This window comes from Ovis canadensis, chromosome 21 (assembly GCF_042477335.2).
Source record: "Ovis canadensis isolate MfBH-ARS-UI-01 breed Bighorn chromosome 21, ARS-UI_OviCan_v2, whole genome shotgun sequence".
NCBI classification, from domain to species: Eukaryota; Metazoa; Chordata; class Mammalia; order Artiodactyla; family Bovidae; genus Ovis; species Ovis canadensis.
Window position 1 is genome coordinate 27,605,014 of NC_091265.1, and position 20,812 is coordinate 27,625,825.

The 20,812-nt window shown below is 42.9% G+C and overlaps 1 protein-coding gene across 11 annotated transcripts in view; it reads left to right on the forward strand.

Annotated features, from left to right (window-relative positions):
• DLG2 (discs large MAGUK scaffold protein 2) overlaps positions 1-20,812 on the forward strand; it is a 2,361,423-nt gene that overhangs the window by 1,894,294 nt on the left and 446,317 nt on the right. Inside the window, exon 1 of one of the 11 annotated variants that reach the window (XM_069564819.1) lies at positions 7,021-7,359. The exons of the other annotated variants lie outside the window; for them this stretch is intronic. The gene's annotated coding sequence lies outside the window, so the exon portion shown is untranslated. Of the gene's footprint in view, positions 1-7,020; positions 7,360-20,812 lie in introns of those variants that run through there. 11 annotated transcript variants of the gene reach the window in all.

A 20,812-nucleotide genomic window follows, 5' to 3' on the forward strand; every position in this document is an offset into this window, starting at 1 on the left:
CTCTCCTCCTCTCCCAACCCTCCCCTGGCCCCTTCTATTTTCTGTCTTTTTTCCCTTTCCCCTTCCTTTTGCTATAAACATTCTCCTCCTCCTCTTCTTCTTTTACTTTTTATTCTCTGAGCATCTTTGTCTTTTTCTCCTCTTTTGGCTGTTCGTCCTGAAGGTAGGCTTATGTTTGTACAGTGCAATGCAATTCACAAAGGCATCTCAAGGACATCATTCCCTCTGGCCCCAGTAACAATTTTATTTAAGGGAGGCTGAGTAAGAATCATTGATCTTGTTTATAGATGTGTCAGAAGGTAAATGGCTTTTTCAAATTTGTATATCTGGAAAGGGAAACTGTAACACAGATACCTCCCAGCCCCCACACTCTCACCACTAGACCACCTTATCTCAACAGAAATGTTGAAGACATCCTCACACATCTTTTAGACTCATCTTTTAGGGTCCTTCTCTGTCCTGATATTCACAAAGATGAGTCTAATCCTGAGTCATGGTCGAGGGTGGGGAGGAGTGGTTATGGTTATTCATCCATCACATGAGTGTAAACAGCTTCAATCTCATCTGATGAATATTCGCTGGACATTGCATTTGACCTTGACCTGAACCACTTATAGAGAATGATTTTCATTGTATTTTTTTCCTTGCCTGCCTATGACCTGGGAGGTGGCATGGCTCTGAAGAGCAGGAAATGAAGAAGATTGCCTTGAGGATCATTTATCTGCCTTCATTAGATTACTCATCTTGAGACATCCATCTTTATGTATCCAAACTGAATCTGATGTCTCTGCGTGTATTGTTATTCCCTCGGAGACCCTCCAATTTCATTAGGATTTCTGTTTACTTCCTTCTCCTGGCCAATTATAAAAGAGGTTAAAGAAAGAGCACATTCATACCCTGTGCCGTAAGCCAGATGCCCCTCTATTACCAGAAAAACAGTCAGTAGTCCTTCTTTATTTAATCTCTCTGCTGATTTCCAGTCCTGGTAGACATTTATGCCACCGAAGTATGCTTTTAAGCTGTAGATCAGCAACCTTTGACTGATGGATCAAGTCGGTAAAGGTTTCTGCTTGTTACATGGAAAAATCAGACTGCTCAAGAAGACTTATATAGGAGACAAGCACCATCCATGCATTCATTCAGTCAGTGAGTTGACTGACGAATCTCTCATTCATTCTTTCCTTCAACTAAGTGTTTTCTGAATACCTACTACATGCCAAACACTCCAGTAGGACATTTGAGAAAATCAAGAAGAAAATGGCCCATTTCTGGCCCTTGAAGAGCACACAGTCTAGCGGGAGTGACAGAATGTTAAAAACTGCAATGATTCACTGAGCTTGCATCGAGGCAATTTCGGGACAAAAGAGAAAGCAGTTGACTTGGGGAAAACTAGTAGCACTGTTCCCATGTGCATTCCTGACTCCATGGACATGAGTTTGAGCAAATTCTGGGAGATGGTGAAGGACAAGAAAGCCTGCATGCTGCAGTCCATGGGATCACAAAGAGTTGGACATGACTTAGCTACTGAACAACAACCAAACCCAAAGAGAAAAGAGCACCCTCTTTAGACTGAGGGATTTTCATGCTCACATGGGCTGGTATCAGGAGTTGGGAATTTTCCCTTCCCCAGATCTGTAAAAGCTGCATGGAAATATAGAAGAAAGTCATGTTTTTCACAGCCTATTAAATCCTGCAGTAGAGACTGTCCCTGTGGTCAAGCATTAATTATGCACCTTAATGGGAAAACTGCATTTCAATATCAATGTTGCATGATAGTAAAATGTGCAAATGTCTCCCCCCTGATAGTGCTTTTTCTGCACCTCTGAGATACTTGCCCATCCTCAAGTCCCTCCCCTCGGTCTAGCTGTCTGGAATAATTTAAAGAATGCAGCCTTTTGATTTAAGTCAACCTTCATTTAAAACCTGGCTCTTATTAGCTGCATCACCTTGAGCTGCGACTGAAATTTCTCTGTTTCTTTAATCTATAAAGAAGTGATTCATATCTACTTTATAAGATCGTTCTGAGAGTTTATTTTTTTTAATATGTAAATATCCTGGCACAGGAGGTTTCAGTAGGAATTAGCTTTCTCTTCTCTGTCTCTGTATTCCGTCTGCTCCTTTTCTTTCTGATGTGCCAGGACTTTGTCCCTCTTCCTCCATTAATGAGCAAATGAAATCTCCATTCACTGTCCACAGAACAGACATTTCCTGTGCACTTCTTGTGTGCCCTTAGGGAGATATCATCAGTAGTATGGAAGGCAGAACGGCGCCCGCAGTAGAGAAACAAAGGAAGAAGGGAGAGTATGCCAGTTTAGAAAAAGACACCAAGAGTTCAAAGGCCCTTCCAGACCCCCAGAAATGCATCTCATAACGGCAGACTTTTGGAAAGAGTTGCAGATGTGAAAAGGATACTTCTGGGTAAAGTGTCCCTTCAACCTAATTCCTTGTTTTACACATGACAGAATAAGTTCAGAGCCCACAGTCGCGTGCAACTCGCATACGTGTACCCACAGATGCTCCTGCCCTACACCTGGGTCTCCACCGATCACCATTCTATTAAAACGGTTTATGAGAAACTGGCACATACAGTGCTGAAGCTGAAGCTCCAATACTTTGGCCACCTGATGCGGAGAGCTGACTCCTTGGATAGGACTCTGATGCTGGGAGAGATTGAGGGCAGGAGGAGAAGGGGACAACAGAGGATGAGATGGTTGGATGGCATCACCGACTCAATGGACATGAGTTTGGGTGCACTCAGGGAGTTGGTGATAAACAGGGAGGCCTGGCGTGCTGCAGTTCATGGGGTCGCAAAGAGTCAGACGCCACTGAGCAACTGAACTGAGCTGTACTTAAGTATTCCCTCAGAGCCATTCTTTACGGCCAACATAACATTAAATTTCTGCCACACAACTTATTGCTTGTAGCTTTTATGTTTCATGTACGAGAGTTTCTCCTGCGCTTTAGGTACAGAACTCCTAAGGATGGCTCCTAGGTTCTATCTGCCAGGTGGTTCTGAAGAAATCTCCCTAGCATGGACTGTGTTTAGTAAATCATGATTTGGTTAAGTTTCTTCTCCTACTATTACCTGAAGAATCAGGGATTCACTTTCCCTGAGTGACTGATTTTCTCCACTTCCAGTCATTTTTTTCTTTTTTAACTAAAGAAGATAAGCCAACTGATCTTACAAGGTATAAGGTAATGGAAGCAAAGGCTCTGAAGGCAATTAGGAGTATGAATGCTGCCACTACCGCTTTTAATTGGTCAGCCTTGAACAAGACCCTTAACCATTCTTGTCTCATCCTTAAATGAAGAAAATAATACCTAACTTGTAAGGATGTTATTAAGTATTAAATATCCATGTATTCAGTTGCTTAGTCATGTCCGACTCACAGTAGCCCTTAATAAACACTGGTGTGTGCTATGTCGCTTCAGTCATGTCCGACTCTTTGTGACCCTATGGACTATACCCCACCAGGCTCCTCTGGAGAATACTCGAGTGAGTTGCCATGCCCTCCTCCAAGGCATCTTCCTGACCCAGGGATCAAACCTGAGTCTCTTATTTCTGCATATACAGATGGGTTCTTTACCCCTCAATGCCACCTGGGAAGCCCCATAAATTTTGGTGATTAGAATTAAAATCAAAGCTCCTCTCACTAACCAAAAAATAAAATTGTATTATATGTAGGTATGAAAAAGACCAAAGCTGATGGTAGTGGTTTTATTCCCTCTTATCAATTCTGTTGTGCAATTCCTGGCATAGTTAAGTGAGTTGAATGTGCTGCAGCTTGAAACCAATTGCTATATGCCTATCTATGTATTTCTAGGTACAGATATCTATATAGGGAGATATAGATATGCTAAACAAATAATGGTTAGACCTCAAAGAAACACTAAAAGCTGCATCAACACCTTTCACCTTTGGCATGGAAGAGAGTTTCAGCTATCAAATGCCAAGCCTTATAGTAAAGAATACATGTGGTCTTTGCAGAAGGAAATACCATTATTATTACCTGGACTTGCCTGTCAGCAAAACACACACCTCTGTGAGGAGCTGCTTTATGATATTCTCCCAATTTTAACTTATTTGGCTTCCATCTTTGATTTGGGAAAGGGGGGTTGATATAAGAATTAGAGTTGCCAAACATCTGAAATATTCTCATGTCTAGTCATCTGCTTTCCATGGGAAGAAGCTATCTGAGGCCAGAGACAGACAAGAGGTTCTTTTAAGGCCACAAAAATTATCAATCAAGATCAGGGACTTCCCTGGTGGTCCAATGGTTAAGAATCTGCCTTCCAATGCAGGGGATGTGGGTTCAATCCCCGGTCAGGGAATTAGGAGCCCCCATAGCAAGGGGCAACTGAGCCCACAGGCCACAACTACTAAGCCCATGCACTTTGGAGCCCTTGACCTATAACAAGAGAGAAGACTGCACCCTGCAACAAAGCCTCCTTGCCACAGCTAAGACCCAATGCAACCAAATAAATAAATAGTGACAAAAAAAAAAGTCAAGCTTAAAACTTAGGCTCTTCATATCCTAGCGTAGGACTCCTCTCTTTCCAGAGGACAGTGAGGATGAACCAGAGTCTTCACTCCTTATTCTTCTTCCGCTTCCTCGTGCCTTATCTGCTTTTACCCTCCGTCTAAGACTAGGTGAGGTACATTGGCTTTTCTAGAAATGGATGGCATTAGTGCTAAGAAGTAAGGATTATGGCTTAAGTGGCACATCCAAGCACCAGGGAACCCAGATGAGATTGAGCTACAGGGTGGCACCGCAGTGAATCATACAAACGGTCCGGGAGTTCAGCTCCTACAATAACCTGCTGTAGATGCAGATGTACCAAGATGAGAGACAGATTCACTCAGAGCTTTGACCTCACTGTTGTTTTTGTTTGTTTGTATGGGGCTTCTTTTGCCTGTAGAGGGAATGATAATGGGGAAACGGAGCTATTTTAGGGGGAAGATGGTGGGAAGAGACGTAAAATAGAGGGAAGCATCTTACCCTGGATTGAGCTTGCCCTGTGACACAACTATGAAGCTGTTTCTTGTCTGACAACAAGAATTTCTTCCACATAATCTTTAGTATTCAGGTTTGGGAAGAATTCTAGGTTAGCTTTCGTAGAACAGAAGTCAAACTCAGCAAATGGACACATGGGGTATTTGGGGTTCCTCATCTCCACTTCTCCTAGCCCAGATCGTCTCATCCTTAGCCACCCTCTCTTCGGTTTTGTTCCCAGTGTTGCAATCTGCCTTTAATCACAGCCAGCTCTTAGGGTCCACTCCTTCACACAGAGACAGGGATGTCTGCTAGGCTTTTGCTCCACAGTTGTTCATTGAGCATGTTCTTTGTACCCGGTGTTTTACCAGATATTGGGGACACAACAGCAGAGGAAAAAGAGCTTGTACTTTTTAGATGTCAAACACTAAATCACAAAGTGAATATGACCCTCAAGAACTCAGAGTCAAGTGGAAAACACAAGCACGAAAGTAAATTCTTATCTTTATAGAAGATTGCAAACTTAGCTTCAGTTCAGTTCAGTCGCTCAGTCGTGTCTGACTCTTTGCAACCCCATGAATCGCAGCACACCAGGGCTCCCTGTCCATCACCAACTCCCAGAGTTCACTCAGACTCACATCCATCGAGTCAATGATGTCATCCAGCCATCTCATCCTCTGTCATCCCCTTTTCCTCCCGCCTCCAATCCCTCCCAGCATCAGAGTCTTTTCCAGTCAGTCAACTCTTCACATGAGGTGGCCAAAGTACTGGAGTTTCAGCTTTAGCATCATTCCTTCCCAAGAAATCCCGGGTTGATCTTCTTCAGAATGGACTGGTTGGATCTCCTTGCAGTCCAAGGGACTCTCAAGAGTCTTCTCCAACACCATAGTTCAAAAGCATCAATTCTTCAGCGCTCAGCCTTCTTCACAGTCCAACTATCACATCCATACATGACCACAGGAAAAACCATAGCCTTGATTAGATGGATCTTTGTTGGCAAAGTAATGTCTCTGCTTTTGAATATGGTATCTAGGTTGGTCATAACTTTTCTTCCAAGGAGTAAGCGTCTTTTAATTTCAAGGCTGCAGTCACCATCTGCAGTGATTTTGGAGCCCCAAACAATAAAGTCTGACACTGTTTCCACTGTTTCCCCATCTATTTCCCATGAAGTGATTGGACCAGATGCCATGATCTTAGTTTTCTGAATGTTGAGCTTTAAGCCAACTTTTTCACTCTCCACTTTCACTTTCATCAAGTGACTTTTTAGTTCCTCTTCACTTTCTGCCATAAGGGTGGTGTCATCTGCATATCTGAGGTTATTGATATTTCTCCCGACAATCTTGATTCCAGCTTGTGCTTCTTCCAGTCCAGCGTTTCTCATGATGTACTCTGCATAGAAGTTAAATAAGCAGGGTGACAGTATACAGCCTTGACGTACTCCTTTTCCTATTTGGAAAGTTAGTGGTTTATAATTTCCAGTTTACCCTTCTGATCTACCAGTATATTGTAAACTCCTGAAGTAGAAACTGCTTTATACATGTAGTCCTAGCCTCAGAAAAGTCCCCCTGAAGTGAACTCTCAACAGATAATCATAAACGGATAAAGAGATAAAGTATGAAGGTTTGGCTAGTCCATGTGAGTCAGGTGCAATGAAATCCTACAAGAGTTGGCATAATAGTCATAAAGACAGGGGGCTCCCCACTCATACAAAAGGGAAGGAAGAAGCCAGCTAGCTGAAGGCAGAAATGACGGTAAGGGAAAGTCCAAGACTAAGGGAGGGAAAGAGACAGGCATTTGAGGAAAAGCTAGTAATTCAGAGAAAATCAAGAAGTGTTAATGTGATTGGAATTTAGAGTGTTTCTGAGAGATAAAGCTACACATTTTTGTTCAGCGCAGAAATTGTTGATGAGTCTCTGAAAATCACTTTGTGTTAATATCAATGTCCAAAGTTGGCTTTCAGATTTCACCATGGTTAAAGGAACTAGTTAATGAATAACTCCAAGAAGGCCATGTACAGGAAGGTTCTGAACCAGCCTTTACTTCTAAAGGCAGGTGTCTGGGCAGAAGAAGTAGGTCAGTAAAAGAAATGAAATTTCTCAATTGGAAAAGCCAGGATGTAAAGCACTGATCTTCTATTACTTTTCCCAATGAGGAATAAAAAAGGGATCAGAAAATCCCTCAGGGCTCAACTAATTGTCACTAAATCTTCCCCTGGAATTATAGTAAAGGAAACCACCTGGAAAATAAAACTATAGCAGGAAAAAGCGACAGGGATGTTTGTGTAAGCCAACACCTGCCATACTCCCAGAGAAAAGAACAGCTGAATGAAAGAGAAGAATTTTTAAGGGTCCAACTACAGCTAAAGGTTAGTGAGATATTTGTATTTGCTTATATATTATTTTTAAAGTGAATTTTATTAGCAGTAGTTAAGGATGTGTTCATGTTAGTGCTTTGTCATTTTTTTCTATAATAATTCATACATAGATGTCTTAAGCATATGGAAATGCAAAATTCTATTAAAGAGGTTTATGAGAAGTTTTGACATTGGAATACTAAGGCCACCGCACCTGGTGATAAGCTACCCTTTACTAATATTGCTAGCCTTTAATTCGAATCCATTTTCTAAAGAGACAGCAGTTGTGGGGATTGCATCAGCCGCAGAGACCTCCCCTTGCCTCAGTAAACCGGTTATGCTCTCATTAGTCTGTACATGGGCTCCTGTTGTCCCCACAGAGGGCATTTGCTTCCCAAGAATGCTGTAACAAATGACCACAAATTGGGTGGCTTAAAACAACAGAGATTTATTACCTGATAGTACTGGAGGCTACAAGTCTGAAACTAAGGTGTTGGCAGAACCCTGTTCCCTCTGAAACACGTAGGGAACTTCTTCCTCCCCTCTTCCTAGTTCCTGGTGGTTTGCCAGCAATCCAGGGTGGCCCTTGGCTTGCAGCGTACACCCAACTCCCCTGTCTGCCTTCGTCTTTACATGCTAGTCTTTCTGTGTGTCTCTGTGTCTTTGCATGGCTGTTTATTTATCAGAAGGCTGATCAGCCTGGAGAACTGGTCTACCCTACTCCAGGATCACTTCATCTGAATACATCTGCAGTGAACCTATTTCCAAATAATGTCACAGTCAGGACTTCCACATATGCTTTGTGGAGGGGACATATTTAAACCCACAACACAAAGTGTAAATCCCTCAGGGCAGAGGCTGTGTCTTGTGTAGCTTTGTATGTCCAAGGCCCAGCCAGTGTCTGGCTCAAGGGTTGCTGGTTAAGTTTTTGTTAAATGAATGTTGGGGATGGGGGGGTTGTTTAGCTGATATGTCGTGTCTGATTCTTTGTGACCCTATGTAACCCACCAGGCTTCTCTGTCCGTGGGAGTTCCCAGGCAAGAATACTGGAGTGGGCTGCCATTTCCTTCACCAGGGGATCTTTCCAACCCAGGGATCAAACCCAAGATTCCTGTATTGGCGGGTGGATTCTTCACCACAGAGTCATCAGGGAAAAGTAAATGAGTGGTCTGATCCGGTCCTAGGCCACTCAGTCATGTCCAGCTCTTGCAACCCCATGGCCTGTAGCCCACCAGGCTCATCTGTCCTTGGAATTCTTCAGGCAAGAATACTGGAGTGGGTGTCCATTCCCTTCTCCAGGGGATCTTTCTGACCCAGAGATCAAAGCCAGGTCTCCCGCATTGCAGGCAGATTCTTTAGCATCTGAGTCACCAAATAAGTAGAAATGTGTGCAGATACTCTGCCTTGCTCTCCTGAGAACTGAGCATTGAGTCTCTGTTTAACTGTCTAAGAGCATCTTCCAGGCGTGGCGTCAGCTCCCAGGTCTCCTCCGCACCTCCATTAGAACCCTGCATTCCTGTCAAGGGAGAATACTTGCTTTTCTCCAGAAACCACATATTCTCTCCTGTCCTTCCTTCCTGCTTTTCCTTGTGCATTAAGCATGCTCCTACTCCCGTGTCTCTGAATCAAAGCAGTGCTTTCCTACCTGTTATAAAATTCATCCCAAATGCTTGTGGATATGTGAAGGTCATTATAATCAGTTATTTCTACATACTTCCTGTTGCACTAAAACGAGAGCTCCATGAAGCCAGCAACTAAGTTCTGTTTATAATTATATTCCCAGCACCAACAACACTGGAAGTGAATCTGCCTTGAAACTCTAGGCCCCTCAATTACATGGGCCACTTCAAGGTCCCGTATTTGTGTCATGCACGTTGCTGGGCCCTGGCACATAGAAATCAGAGGAAAGGGAGCTCTTCTTTAAGCACTTTTTAGATGTCAGCAACTAGCACTCTGGGAGAACTAAACAATTCAACTATAATGTTATACATGTGATTTTATATACTGTTTTCAAAGAAGGGCCCAAATTGTAATGGATCATCCCTCATAGCTCAGTGGGTAAAGAATATGCCTGAAAGGCAGGAGCCCCGAGTTCGATTCCTGGGTTGGGAAGATCCCCTGGAGAAGGGAATGGCAACCCACTCCAGTATTCTTGCCTGGAGAATTCCATGGACAGAGGAGCCCAGCTGGCTACAGTCGGGGGGTCACAAAGAGTCGAACATGACTTAGCAACTAAACAACAATAAATAATTGCTAAGTTATTAAGAGTTACCAACAACTTATCTATTAATATGGTCCTGCCATTTACATTTATCATGCCGTTTAACCTCATTTAATACTCACAAAAGCTACCTGATGTAAGTACCACGTTATTCCCATTTAAGGATAAGAAAACAAGCAAGATGAGGTAAATTGACAGTTTGCATAACTAATAAATGGAAATCTGAGTTTCCAACTTAGGTGTGTGTCTGGAACCTTCTATGGATCACTGCTTTGTTGTGGTGAAGGGGCTTGTGTTGTCTGTGAAGCTATAAACCACGCTGTGCAGGGCTATCCAAGACAGACAGGTCATGGTAGAGCATTGTGACAAAATGTGATCTGCTGGAGGAGGGAATGACAAACCACCCCAATATACTTGCTGTGAGAACCTCATGAACTGTATAAAAAGACAAAAAGATATGACACCAAAGGAGGAGTCCCCCAGGGCAGAAGGTGTCCAATATGCTACTGGAGAAGAGCAAGGGACAACTACTAACAGCCCCAGAAGAATGCAGCGGCTGGGCCAAAGCAGAAACAACGCTCAGGTCTGGATGCATCTGGTGATGAACGTAAAGTCCAAAGAACAGTACTGCATAAGAACCTGAAATGTTAGGCCCATGAATCAAGGTACGCCAGACGTGGTCAAACAGCAGTTGCCAAGAGTGAACACCAACATCTTAGGAATCGATGAACTTAAATGGACAGGAATGGGTGAACTTAATGCAGATGACCATTATATCTGCTGTGGGCAAGAGTCCCATAGAAGAAACGGAGTAGCCCTCATAGTCAACACAAGAGTCTGAAATGCAGTACTTGGGTACAACTTCAAAAATGGCAGAATGGTCTCGGTTTGTTTCCAAGGCAAGCCATTCAACATCACAGTAATTCAAGTCTATGTCCCTACCACCGATGCCGAAGAAGCTGAAGTTGATTAGTTCTGCGAAAACCTAGAAGACCTCCTAGAACTAACACCAAAAAAAGAAGAAGAAGAAGATGTTCTATTCATCATGGGGGATTGGAATGCAAATGTAGGAAGACATCTGGAGTAACAGACAAGTTTGGCCTTGGAATACAAAATGAAGCAGGGCAAAGGCTAAGTGAATTCTGCCAAGAGAATGTACTAGTCATAGCAAATAGCTTTTCTCAACAACGAAAGAGATGACTTTCCACATGGACATCACCAAATGATCAACACTGAAATCAAATTGATTGCATTCTTTGTAGCTGAAGATGGAGAAGCTGTGTACAGTCAGCAAAGACAAAAGCTAGTGCTGACTGTGGCTCAGATCACCAGCTTCTCATAGCAAAATTCAGGCTAAGACTAAAGAAGGCAGGGGAAACCACTAGGCCAGCCAGGTACGACTTAAACCAAATCCCCTATGAATATGCAGTGGAGGTGACAAGTAGATTCTAGGGATTAGATCTAGTAAACTGTGTGCCTGAAGAACTATGGACAGAGGTCTGTAACACTGTACAGGAGGCAATGAACAAATCCATCCCCCCAAAAAAGAAAAGCAAGAAGGCAAAGTGGTTACCTGAGGAGGCTTTACAAATAAAAAGAAAGAAAGAAAAGAAGTGAAAAGCAAGGGAGAAAGGGAAAGGTACACCCAACTAAACACAGAGTGCCAGAGAACAGCAAGAAGGGACAAGAACATCTTCTTCAGTGAACAATGGAAAGAAATAGAGGAAAACAACAGAAGGGGAAAACCTACAGATCTCAGGGAAATTGGAAATACAACGGGAACATTTCACCCAAAAATGGGCACAATAAAGGACAGAAAAGGTAGACCTAGTAGAAGAAGAAGAGAGCAAGAAAAGACGGAAAGAATGCATGGAAGAATTGTACAAAAAAAAGATCTTAATGAACCAGATAACCATGATGGTGTGGTCAGTCACCCAGAGCCAGACATTCTGGAGTGTGAAGTCAGTGGGCCTCACGAAGCACTGCTGTCAAGAAAGTTAGTGGATGCGATGGAATTCCAGTAGAACTATTTAAAACCCTAAACGATGATGCTACCAGAATGTTGGACTCAATATGTCAGCAAATCTGGAAGACACAGCAGTGGCCACAGGACTGGAAAAGGTCAATCCTTATCCCAATTCCCAAGAAGGGCAATACTAACAAATGTTCAAACCACCGGACAATTGCACTCATCTCCCATGCTAGTAAGGTCATACTCAAAATCTTGCATTCTAGGCTTCAGCATTAAGTGTCCCAAGAACTTGCAGATGTCCAGCTGGGTTTAAAAAAGACAGAGGAACCAGAGATTAAATTGCCAGCATTCCCGGGATCATAGAGAAAGCAAGGGAATTCCAGAAAAGCATCTACCTCTGTTTCATCAACTACACTAGAGCCTTTGACTGTGTGGATCATAACAAACTGTGGAAAACTCTTAAAGAGATGGGAATACCAGACCATCTTACCTGTCTCCTGAGAAACCTGTATGCTGGTCAAGAAACAACAGTTAGAACCCTGTATGGAACAACTGGCTGGCTCAGGATTGAGAAAGGAGGATGACAGGTCTGTTTGTGGTCACCCTGTTTGTTTCACTTATACACTGAGCACATGGGGAATGTCGGACTGGATGAGTTACAAGCCGGAATCAAGTTTGGCAGGAGAAACAACAGCCTCAGATATGCAGATGAGGCCACTCTAATGGCAGAAAGCAAAGAGGAACTAAAGAACCCATTGATGAGGGTGAAGGAGGAGAGCGAAAAAGTCAGCTTAAAACTAAATATGAAAAAAACTAAGATCATGGCATGCAGTCCCATCATTTCATGGCAAATAGAAGGGGAAACTGTGGAAGCAGTGACAGATTTCCTTTTCTTGGGCTCTAAAATCACTGTGGATGGTGACCGCAGCCATGAAATCAGAAGATGAATGCTTCTTGGCAGGAAAGCTCTGACAAACTTAGACAGTGTGTTGAAAAGCAAAGACATCACTTTGCTGACAACGGTCTGAATGGTCAAGGCTATGGTCTTTCCAATGGTCACATTTGGTTGTGAGAGCTGGACCATGAAGAAGGCAGAGTGCTAAAGAATTGATGCCTTCAAACTGTGGTGCTGGAGAAGACTCTTGAGAATCTCCTGGACAGCAAGGAGATCAAACCAGTCCATCTTAAAGGAAATCAACCCCAACTACTCATTGGAATGACTGATGCTGAAGCTCCAATATTCGGTCACCTGTGCGAACAGCTGACTCATTGGAAAAGACCCTGATGCTGGGAAGGATTGAGGGCAGGAGGAAAAGAGAGCATCAGAGGATCGGATGGCTGGATGGCATCACTGATGGAATGGATATGAACTCGGGCAAACTTCAGGAGATGGTGATGGACAGGGAGGCCTGGCGGTGTGCTGCAGTCCATGGGGTCACAAAGAGTCAGACACGACTGGGTGACTGAACAACAACTTAAGCCAAAGCCAGGCTCTTAACCACTGCAGGGATATCAATCATTCTTTGAGAAGTTGAACAAGATATATTTCTTGTGCTTAAAGAATTCCCATTTGGTAGAAGAATCAGACAACTCATATGTATCATTAAGTGATGAAAGCTGTAACGCCCCCCCGAATAATATGCTTTGGGAAAACTACCCAGGAGATGACTAAATGTATGCAGGAGAGTTGGTGAAGGATAAGCCATTCAGCGAGGGGTGAGCATTCCAAACAGGGGAAGAACACCCAGAAAAAGGCCCAGAGAAGGGCCTGTCTGTCAGAGCCACGCAGGAAGTGTGATAGGGAGGTATAGGCCATAATTAACGTGGCAAGAATCCATGGAGCCCCGATCATGAAGGCCTCACAAGTCATACAAAAAGAGTTAAGGACAGTTCCCAGGTGGCTCAGTGGGTAAAGAATCTGCCTGCAATGCAGGAGGCACAGGAGATGCAGGTTCGATCCCTGGTTTGGGAAGATCCCCTGGAGAAGGGCATGGCAATCCACTCCAGTATTCTTGCCTAGAGAGTCCCATAGACAGAGGAGCCTCGTGGGCTGCAGTCCTTAAGGTCACAAAGAGTCGGACGCAAATGAAGCAACTGAGCGTGTGTGCACATCCCTTAGGAAGTGAAGAAGCAATGGGAGCTCTAAAGAAGGTGGATGTTGTATTTGTTTTTTAAAAAAATCTCTCTGAGGGCCATTTGGAGGAGAAAGTACAGAGGTGAGTGGCTGTCAAGAGGAGCCTAGTTAGGAAACCCTGGCAGATTCAACTATGCAACTCTGAGGCCTAAACCAAACCAACAATGCTGGGATGATTTGAGAGTCATTTCTGGATTAAAATTGACTGCATTTGTTAGATGATTAGAAGCACTCCATGAGCAGTGGAGAGGCAATGTAGAAGTTTCTAATTGCAAAATTGGGAGATAGCATTAACCATGATAAGGAATAAAAGGAAAGAAAGTCTAGGAAAGATAATGAGTTCATTCTTAGGCAAGTAAAAAAAATTTGGAGTAGAGACTCCAATATCAGCTAGAGATATGAATTAGTGAATCATCAATAAGGGAAAGTATAAGAGCACCCATTTATTAATTTATTCAACAAACATCAAGGGTGTAATATATGCCAGGCACTATGCCAGGTGCCAGGGGCACAAGATGACATTGTAGTGGGAGACAGACAACAAACAAAAACAGTAATAATTTCATTGTAAGATAAGTATCATGAAGAGGACGTACCAGGGGGTGCGATAGAAAATAATAGAGCAGAGGAGTTAATTTGGATGGAGTGATCATTTAAACTGAGACCTAGGACTTCCCTGGTGGTCCAGGGCCTAAGAATCCACCTGCCAATGCAGGGGACGCAGGTTTGATCCCTGGTCCAGGAAAATCCCACAAGAGGCCGCAGGGCAACTAAGCCCATCCGTTGCAACTACTGAAGCCTAGATCCCATGCTCTGCAGCAAAAGAAGCCACCACAATGAGCAGCCTGTGCACCTCAATGAAGAACAGCCCCTGCACGCCACAATTAGAGAAAGCCCATGCTCGGCAACAAAGACTCAGCAGAGCCAAAAATAAATACAATTTAAGAACTGAGGCCTAAAGGAAGAAAAGTTGCTCTGTAGAGAAGAGCCAGAGGGAAGGAGTGAGAGTCCAAGGCAGCCAAGGATATAGCTTTGAGAAAGACCATTTATGAGCCCAGCCAGGCTCCCTGTAATGACCTAGAGGGGTGGGGATACGAAGGAGGCTCAAGAGGGAGGGGATATACAGGGCTTCCCATGTGGCGCTAGTGGTAAAGAACCTGCCTGCCAATGCAGGAGACGTAAGAGATGGGGGTTCAGTTCCTGGGTTGGGAAGATCCCCTGGAGGAGGACACAGAAACCCACTCCAGTATGCTTGCCTAGAGAATCCCATGGACAGAGGAGCCTGGCAGGCTACAGTCCATGGGGTCACAAAGAGGCAGACACGACTGAAGCGAATTAGCACACTCCTGTATTTATAGAGTTATGACTGATTTGCATTGTTGTACAGTGAAAACCAACCCAACATTGTAAAGCAATTATCCTCCAATTAAAAAAGAAAATAAATACTATTTATGAATATCAAGTAGATTTGGGAAACTCTTCAAGGAGACTAAGAAGGAACAGACAGAAGGGTAAGAAAAAAGAACACAGTTCTCTTTAATGAGAGAAAGCAATTCTAGGACTTTGGTGTCCACTAAAGTAGCCAGTAGACACATGTGACTATTTAAATGTAAATTACTTAGAATTAAATAGAATAAAAAATTAGGTTTCTAAGTCTCACTAGCCACATTTCAAGTGCTTAATAGCACACGTGGCTAAAGGCTATCCTATTGGACAATACACACAAGGAGCATTTCCTCCTCACTGAAAATTCTATTGATAGTGCTGCTCTAGGAGAAAGTTGATAGTGTTGAAAGTTGAAGAGAGGTCAGGTTGGAGAGGAACTAAAAGCTGTTCCTGTCTTCTCTGCTCTCCTCAATGTGAATATGCAGTTCAGTTCAGTTGCTCAGTCGTGTCTGACTCTTTGCAGCCCCATGGACTGCAGCACGCCAGGCTTCCCTGTCCATCACTAACTCCCGGAGTTTACTCAAACTCATGTCCATTGAATTGATGATGCCATCCAACCATCTCATCCTCTGTCATCCCCTTCTCCTTCTGCCTTCGATCCTTCCCAGTATCAGGGTCTTTTCCAGTGAGTCAGCTCTTCACATCAAGTAGCCAAAGTATTGGAGTTTCAGCTTCAGCATCAGTCCTTCCAGTGAATATTGACTGATTTCCTTTAGGATTGACCATTTTGATTTTGCAATCCAAGGGACTCTCAAGAGTCTTCTCCAACAAGTTCAAAAAGATGAATACTAAGTTTGTATTAAATAATCAAATGGCACTGTAGTTTTAGAAGTGGGAAACTCCACTTCTGGTTTTCATCAAGCAATTATACATAATGGTAGAGTTGGAAGGGCTTCCCTCATAGCTCAGTTGGTAAAGAATCCGCCTGCAATGCGTGAGACTCCCGTTTGATCCCTGGGTTGGGAAGATCCAGTGGAGAAGGAATAGGCCACCCACTCCAGTATTCTTAGGCTTCCCTGGTGGCTCAGCTGGTAAAGAATCTGCTCACAATGCAGGAGACCTGGGTTCAGTCTCTGGGTTGGGAAGATTCCCTGGAGAAGGGAAAGGCTACCCATTCCAGTATTCTGGCCTGGAAAATTCCATAGACAGAGGAGCCTTGTGGGCTACAGTCCATGGAGTCGCAAAGAGTCAAACATAACAGCGATGAACACACACAAAGTTGGAAGGGGTCATGGCAATTCTGATTTGCTGCCCTCACCGCTCGCTCTATCACACAAAATGGAAAATGGAAAGAAGCTATTTTCAAGGACGATGGGGGATAATGTTGCAGTCAAGACTAGGAAACTAGTTTCAATCACAAATGTTTCTACAATAAAATGGATGTATCCAAATTAGAGTCCAGAAAAGACCTATAAAACTGGAATCCAAAAAATGTCTGTTTAATTATCCCAAGCCACTCACACTATATCCCACTAATTGCAGAGGATTGGAACATTTGGTAATTAATTGCAATTTCATATTACCATAAAGTTCTGGTTCAAAAAACAATTTTAAAAATCCTTCCCAAAATGTGCTTTGCCTTTAAGGAAGAATATGCAGGATGTGTTTTCTAATCCGATTATAAAATATTAGCTTTGCTTATACCCAGCTTTCATAATGTTTTTAAACAATGTTTCACTAGTCATGAACGCTTGAAGGCAAATGATGCAACCATAAAAATTAACTCTGTATGACAGCTATGGTTTTTCTTTTATTTAACAGAATTGCTAATGTATTCCTTGTGTGGTTAACTGCTCTTTAAAAATTCAAAATGCAAAAAGAAGCCAAAGCAAATGCATGTCATCATGGATGGCACATGCAATTTAACAGGGAAGTTTTCAACCAAAATATTATGAAGTAAAGGGATAATTTTCTTTTACTTTGGAAATGCAGTGATTTATTAAAACGTATGAATATGAAAAGTGAGAGCATATGTGAGAATAAAATTTAACAGCTTCCTTGTTTGTCTTTTTGAGAAATTTCAACAAAAGCAAACTGAGGAACATGGTTGTTACATTATTATACTTGATATGTGAAACTCCAAATATTTCAAGCTAATCAAGATTAGATTAAAACTAATCTATAGTTGATTTATGCTTGTGGGAAGAAAATCATTTTGTTTATCTGATTCCTTTTATCAAGGATATTATATGGGATCTCCAATATGTAACTAATTCCACAGTTTTTTCTCTGGACAGGAGAGCTAAGAGAGAGTTTTACAAAGAGTAAACACTAGATGCTGGCAATCAGATCCAAGGCCGTATGTTACAACCTCAAACAAAGCCCCTCACTTTGCAAGCAGGGTTTTCTGGAGGATGCCTTTAGGATGTTCAGTTAAGCTCCTTGCAGGCATTCTTGGGTTGGTTGTACAGTGCATAGCATGATATAAACAGTTACAGCTCACAGACAGAAGTTAGTACATTCACAGAATCTCCCTGAGAAAAGCGGCAGTCAGTGCCTTCACTTATCCCAGTATAAAGTCTGAATTCCTTAGCTTGGCTTCCAGGTTCCTTCACAATCTGCCTGTCTTCTGGTTTTCCTTGACATAGATCCTACACCCCATTCAAGCTGTGATACTCCCCATTCTCCAAACATATCTTGTATCTGCTCCCCTCTGGCCCTGGGCTCCTGCCGTGTACTGAAATACCATCTACTTCCCTTTCCACTTAACTAGTTTCAACCCATCCATCAGGGTCTAGTTCAGAGCCTGTCTTCCTATGAGTTAATCATTTTTCTGTAATGAGATTTCTCATCATCTACAATACTCAGCTGGTACTTAACACATGTGGCCTTGCATTGTTGATTTATTATTTTATGTATGTCTATTTGTTTTCCAAAAATGGTAAGTCCCCCAGGAAAAGTTACTGAGCACTTGCTGTGTGATCCTAGTACGTATTTTCAATTCATCCTTAAAATCCCATAAAACTGATATCATTGTTCACAATTGACAGCTGAAAAAATAAGACCACAAAAATCTCCACCAAGGTGATCAACTATTATTGGTAGGACTGTCTTCAAGCCTAGATCTATCAATCCCCAAGCCCATATAATCTTTTTGAGTATCATGTTATACCATACTGTCCCCATGTAATAAAATTCTTTGTATCTTGCACAGTATCAACCACAGTATATTTAGTATACACTCAATATATGTGCAGTGACTATTTTGCTGACGTCAGCCTACCCTCTACTGCAGAAAGTCTAGAGTACAGATCCCCTTCTGAAATGTCAGATTTCTCATGCCTTATGTTAAAATCATCTCATAGCAGCAGTTCAACAAAACTCCTTCATCTTTGTGTATCTGCCTGATGTCCAATAATCTGCTTGACTATTTGACCAGCTGATCAAATTAACCAGTTATTTGAATATGAGGCACACACTGCCTTACAGTCTTCTGGGGAACGGGATCATTTAGAGATGAGACATCAGTCATAACCCACAAGCAGCGTTGAGGCTTTCTGTGATTTACCTTTAATCCATCACCTTCACTATGGCCCTCTTCACACCTAGACTAATACACTCCTTCGCATCCTGCTGAAAAGTCTCTTTGACCCTTTTTTCCTTAACAACATTGCTCACATGAATACAGTTGTATTTATAGAGCAATAAAGACGAAAGGGCTCAGGGAAACCAGCTGGCTCTATGCATGACCTGAGGTTAACCGTCCCTTACTGGGTTAGTGAAGTGAAAGTCGCTCAGTTGTGTCCGACTTTTTGTGACCCCATGGACTATGCAGTCCATGGAATTCTCCAGGCCAGAATACTGGAGTGGGTAGCCATTTCCTTCTCCAGGGGATCTTCTCAACCCAGGGATCAAACCAAGGTCTCTCGCGTTGCAGGCGGATTCTTCACCAGCTGAGCCATGAGGGAAGCCCCTTACTGGATTATCACAGTACTAAATCTGAGCCTGACGTCTACATGCTCTGAAACTCCATTTCTGTCAGTGTATCCAGGGGTGATCAAGCTTATATGCCATGATGCCAAGTTATAAATTTACAATGAGAAATATATCTGCTCGAGATACCAGACTGTGCTATTTAGCACATTCACTCCTGTTAGGAAAAACACTACGGAAGAACATATTTTAATGAGCATGTGGCTTTGTGAGCCTGAACTCAGAGAAGGAAATCAGCCAGCCAGATGACTTAACGGCTGCTGCCATCGAGCTAGGATGGCCAGATGAGCCCGTCCTGTGGCTTTCCACTACCAGCCTGCACATTTCCATCAGCAACCTGGAGCCGGAGCTAGAGGGCACCTCTGCTCCATAACCCTGGAGCTGCATGCTTCTTTCTCCAAGCATGCAGGAAGACTCTCCCTCTCTTCTCCCAATTTAATAAGTTTTATAAATTCTACTCCTAAAATAAAACTTCTTCCACATTCAAACATGCCTTGATTAACATGCCTTGAGAAAACTGGCCCTTTTGTCTTTGAGCCAAGTTCAGGTCAGATATGTATCCTTGACATTAGTGAGGAGCTAATATTCTGTGCTTTATCCTTTTGCTTAGGGTGTAGGCTTTCAGGGTCCTGATTTTGTGCAAGGGTCTCTGATCTAACGCCACCTCAAGGCCCACACAGGCTTACACTCAAAGCAGAGATCAACTCCAGACACTAGAAATCTGCGTCCACTGCTAGTCTGGGCAGTTGCCTTCTTCTCTAAAGTTATAGCCCTCTTCATTTTTGGCCTCTAAGGATTTCTCTCACTTGCAAACTTAGCAACTCAAGAATCTGTCTGCCAATGCAGGATCCCTGGGTTGGGAAGATCCCCTGGAGAAGGAAATGGCAACCCACTCCAGTATTATTACCTGGGAAATCCCTTGGACAGAGGAGCCTGGCAGGCTACAGTCCATGGGGTCGCAATGAGTCAGACACAGCTTAGCGACAAAACAACAATCTGCCAAATGGCTGGAAATAGAATTTCAATGTATACTTTTCTTTAATGCTTTTCTCATTTCTAGATGTTTCCAGCTCATTGTCTACTCTATATTTTATCACTCTCCTTGACAAAAAATATTATTTCCTGCCAAGTTATTATTCAAGCAAGGAACATGCCCCACAGAGAGCATGTCCAAGTTTTCCCACAATCCTAGAGAGGTGGAACTAGAATTCAGCATCATTTCACCCGACCCCACATTTATATTTTTCTTTTTTCATGCAACATATTCTCTGTGTGTGTGTGTCTTATAAGCTCAGCCTGTACTAGTTCCCAACATTACTAAAACAAATAAACCATTGTCTTTATTCTTCAGAGCCATACAGATTCAGAGAACAGATAGGGAAACAAAGTAATTTCATAACATAAAGGTAACAATAGGGGTATGATCAATGAAAAAATAATGAGATTTCAAAAATGGAGATGTAGTCAGTTTTTCTAGAGGCAAGAGTGAATAAGGAAACAGAGAGGAGACCACCCCAGGCCTCAGTCTTGAAGGGCAAATAGAAGTTCATTACATAGATGAGGGTGCAGGAGAAAGCGTCTTTCTAGTCAAAGAGAACAGCCCAGCACTGGAGAACAGTCTGGGCACAGATAAGACATGGAGCAACCTGGTGGGAGGGACAGCTCTATGCTTGGCAGGTTTGTTTGGCTGGAACATGGGTGCAGGGAGCACAGTGAAGTTAGTTAGACATGAGAGTCAGAATGTTAGGCATTGAAGGTC